Raw genomic sequence first — 4,483 nt, 5'->3', positions numbered from 1 at the left:
CTCGAAGATATTATCAAAAAAATTTCTGGCAAAAAGGGGTATTTCCGATACGGTTAGAGACAGTACAACGCAGTACTGGTTCCATACGACATTTGCGCCGCCATCCGAAGAAATTAAACGGCCTGAACTGTAAGTTTTCATCCGTTATGCTTTACTTTTTATGGGAATTGGTAAACATGAAATAAATATGGGAATGATTACTTGTTTTCACAAAGGTGCAATCTTTTTGCTATTTCCGTGAATTGTTGAATCGTTTTTTGTTTTTTTTGCATTATTAGCATTTTTAGTTTAATGGTTTCTTCTCGTTGGTGGAAATCATTAGCACTTTTTGGTGTAAGAAATGTGAATAAAATGGTTCCTTATCTTGTTTGCTCAGGTCAGACTATGAATTTTGTTTTATCACCACTTTTCTTCATTGTGTGTCGTGGTTCGTGTTTGGGGGGTGGATAAAATGTGGATCTTTATTAAATTGGATTATCGATTTATTGCCGCCTCGTATGATGGGAAATTTATTCAGTTTGCCGGTGTATTCAATCCTTTTATAGAATGGATCAGCGGAGTGATTATGGCAAACGGTCTCAAATACTCTCTGATTACTCTGGAAATGGAGGAGGGAGAAGAATCCCTAGAAATGATGAAAAAGAAGCTAATCACATTGGACCCGATGATACGGTTTATCGTTATTTGTGCCCGTTGCGAAAAATCGGAAGCATTATTGGAATTGGTGGGGATATTGCTAAACAACTGAGAGCCCAGACTCAGGCTAGGATTCGAATTAGTGAAACGATTCCAGGATGTGAGGAACGTGTAGTCACCATTTATAGCACTAGCATTGAAACAAATAGTTATGGAAATGAGGCTGTTTCACCTGCGCAAGATGCATTATTTAGGGTGCATGAAAGGGTGATGGCTGAAGAGTTACCTGTCAATGGCACATTCGACTGAACCTCTCCAAGCTGTGGTCCGCTTGCTTGTGCCGTCGGACCAGATCGGCTGTGTGATTGGCAAAGGGGGGCAAATAATCCAGAACATACGTAATGACACTCATGCTCAGATTAGGATTTTGGGCAGCGAGCATTTACCTCCTTGTGCTTTGAGTTCTGATGAGCTTATCCAGGTACTTTTACAACTTTGGTTTATGTTTTTTAAATAAGTTTCCTAAACACGTTTTGTTCATTTCTCTAACTCTATATCCTGCGAGTCATATGGAATGATAGAGTTTATTTTTTACTAATGGTTTGTCGGAATTCAAACATTAGTATCTCTGCTTTCTAGTTCTTGCTTTTCCAAAACTGAGTAGTACCATCTGATTTTATTTTCTGATTACTCGAAATGGTTAGTTTTGTCATTGGTGGGTATTTTAATGAGAAATTTAAATTTTTTTGTTGATAAATGGAATATGGTCCATGCCATGTCAATGTTATTAATGGTACTTCGAGCTGATATTTTCAGTTGAGCAATGCTTTTAATGTTAGATTCACATTATTTTGGGTATAACTGAATATCATTTGCTCGCATTCAAAATCTCAGATAACAGGGGAAACCACTGTTGTGATGAATTCTCTTTACCAAATAGCATCACGGCTTCATGATAATCCTTCGCGATCACAGCAAACACTATTGAGTTCACCTAGCATTTATAGAAATGGGATTACATTTAATAACGCAAACACTGGTGGCCCATTTGTGGGTGCGACCTCATTAATGGGTCCTTATATGAATCACAAAATGACGGTCCAGATTGGTCTTCTGCTCCAAAGGAATTTTCACTAAGTTTAGTTTGCCCAACTGAAAATCTTGGGGCTGTTATTGGGAAAGGTGGTGCTACTATTAAACAAATTAGACAGGAATCCGGAGCAATTATCGTAGTCGATAGTGCTGGTGCTGATGGAGATGACTGTGTTATATCCGTTTCTGCGAAGGAGGTGGGCATGCTTTATTCAAGTTTACTTCTATAGTTAACCTAGGTTTGATCCATTTGCTAATCCAGTTGTGATTTGTTGTAGATGTTTGAAGGTCCATCTCGAACCATTGATGCAATAATGCTGTTGCAACAACGGTGCAGTGAGAAAATAGAAAAAGATTCAGGTGATCTTGTGATTTCGACTCGTTTACTTGTACCAGCCTCCAGAATTGGATGTATTATTGGTAAAGGCGGCGCTATCATTAAAAACATGAGAAATACTACCAGAGCAAACATTCGCATTTTTTCGGATGAAAATGTTCCGAAAGTTGCATCGGAAGATGATGAGATGGTGCAGGTAAATGAATTTGTGCTTGTGCATATAGACATATGATGTTTAATTGTTGTGTATCTATCTACCAGCCTCTTCGAAACAATTTTTGCCTATATAATATTTAAAATTTTATTAACCCATTTGAAAATTCCAGTAGGAGAGGAAAAGGGGAATCACGACCGTGCTGCCATCCCCCTATGGTTTTGCCACTGCTCTGTTTCTTCGTATATTTTGTGCCTGAGCATATAAATAGACCTTATAAAAGTTGGTGACACCATTAGCATACTTTTTTATGTGAGAAACAAAATCAACGTTAAATTTTTTTTTTTTAAAAATGTACAGCGTTATTTATATATTATAAATCCAAGCAGATAACAGGAGACCTGAATGCTGCCAGAAATGCATTATGTCAAGTGATGCAACGATTGAGAGCTAACTTGTTTGAGAATGGGGGAAGTTCATCAGTATTATCACGACCTGCTCTTCACCTTCCACCAACAGTTGGGGAATTTGAAGGTGCAAATTATCATAATCGTGATAATAGAATGCATGATCCAGGATATTCAAACTACTCCGGAGGGTACAACTCGAAAACCTTGCCTTCGGCTGACAGTTACGGGAGCTATGATGATTCACAGGTAGTTTCTACTTCGAACTCAACAAATTTCGACAACATTACAAGGGGCAGCAAACTGTCTGATTAAGGATATTTGCCATTTTGATGCCTGATATACTAGTATTTCCATTTTTGAACTGAAATTATTGCATAAAGTATTTATATTCTAGCATTTAAGTTGTTTTACTACGCTGCATTTTCCTTCTTTTTTGGGCTGATCCAAGTTTTTCATTCAGGCTAGTGGGAGTGGTGGTGGTTACCACTAATTCAGCCGGTCACTCTGGTGATGCGAGGTAAAATTTTCAGCCATTTGGAATTCGTACCTCTTTCATTGTTTATGATGGTTTTACTTCTTGTACTTGTACTGTCCGGGTTCCTTTTTTATGCTTAACCTGCAATTTCTTTCTTGACATCCTATTCAGTCAGAGCACTATTCCTTTTGGTTTTTTGGGGTTTTAGGACTTTTTGGCTTCTTGATATTGCACATTTTTTGAAATGATTTGAACCCTATCAAACCATACTAAACATGCATGCAAGCTGCCAACTCGTTAGAAAAGAAAATTCAATATGTTTAATCGAATCATGTCATAAAACTGTACTCTCCAAAAGATGTTTATCAACTTCCTGGTCCTTCTCGCTGGCTTCATTGGTCAGTTAATCCCATGTTCAGTGTGATATGGATTGCTTCATGTAAGTTTCAGTCATGAGTGAGCATGTGATACATGTTTTGTATCTGTTCTCCGCTACACTTGTATGGTTTGTATCTGTTCTCTGCGACACTAAACAGCTATGATGCGTGATATTTGAAGCCAGCATATCGCCCCTTTCGATGAACTGCAGCATTAAGATGAAAACGACACGAACAAACGTGCAAAAATACCCTCTACTTCACCTTTAGAGGTTGCCTGTATAGCCGTTGGATGAAACTGATTAGTTGGATATGGTCTTTTGTTTATATAATTTGGAAGAATTCGAGACAGTGATTAATCTTTATTTTTAAACACAATGTCGCCAAATATTTGTTTATTCACCTTTCTGCCTTGGCCATGCATTTACGATTACATAGTAAAGATTTTATTTAGTTGTTCGGGTTTTGACTTTTGACGTTACAGTATGAACTTAACTGATCGCATGGATATTGCTTCATTAGGTCGATTAGAATTAACACACAGCCAAAACAAGTCAATCTCTTTCTATTTCTGTAAAATCAAACAACTTGTACCTCATTACATTTGTCGTGGATGGTTCGTCCATATTGTTCCGATCTGACTGCAATTATAGAGTTTTTATTGGTATCACGAATTGCCTAACTTAGGTCAGCCATGTGAAAAAATTCCAGTGACGGTCTCATTGATCAAATTTGTGAGATGTATATTTTATTGAATCATCCATGAAAAATTAATATTTTTATGTAAAAAATATTATTTTTTTATTGTATATATTGGCAGAAGGAACACATTTCACTATTAAAAATGTAAAACTGTTTCACATTGAAAATAAAGAAATATCACCAAACATTGACCGATAGCTTCAATTAATGGTCTAGCTAGAAACTATCATAATTCACAGCTAAAAATAGATTGTATGCACATCCAAATTTTGTAAAAAATTGTCTTAGTGTGTTAACATC

General features: G+C 36.8%; 1 pseudogene; it reads left to right on the top strand.

Annotated features, from left to right (window-relative positions):
• LOC140830619 (KH domain-containing protein At4g18375-like) lies at positions 1–3,939 on the top strand (annotated as a pseudogene).
• The last annotated feature ends 544 nt before the right edge of the window (positions 3,940–4,483 follow it).

The sequence above is a fragment of the Primulina eburnea genome, chromosome 4, assembly GCF_022965805.1.
Source record: "Primulina eburnea isolate SZY01 chromosome 4, ASM2296580v1, whole genome shotgun sequence".
Taxonomy (NCBI): domain Eukaryota; kingdom Viridiplantae; phylum Streptophyta; class Magnoliopsida; order Lamiales; family Gesneriaceae; genus Primulina; species Primulina eburnea.
This window is presented reverse-complemented; position numbering and strand designations above follow the sequence as displayed.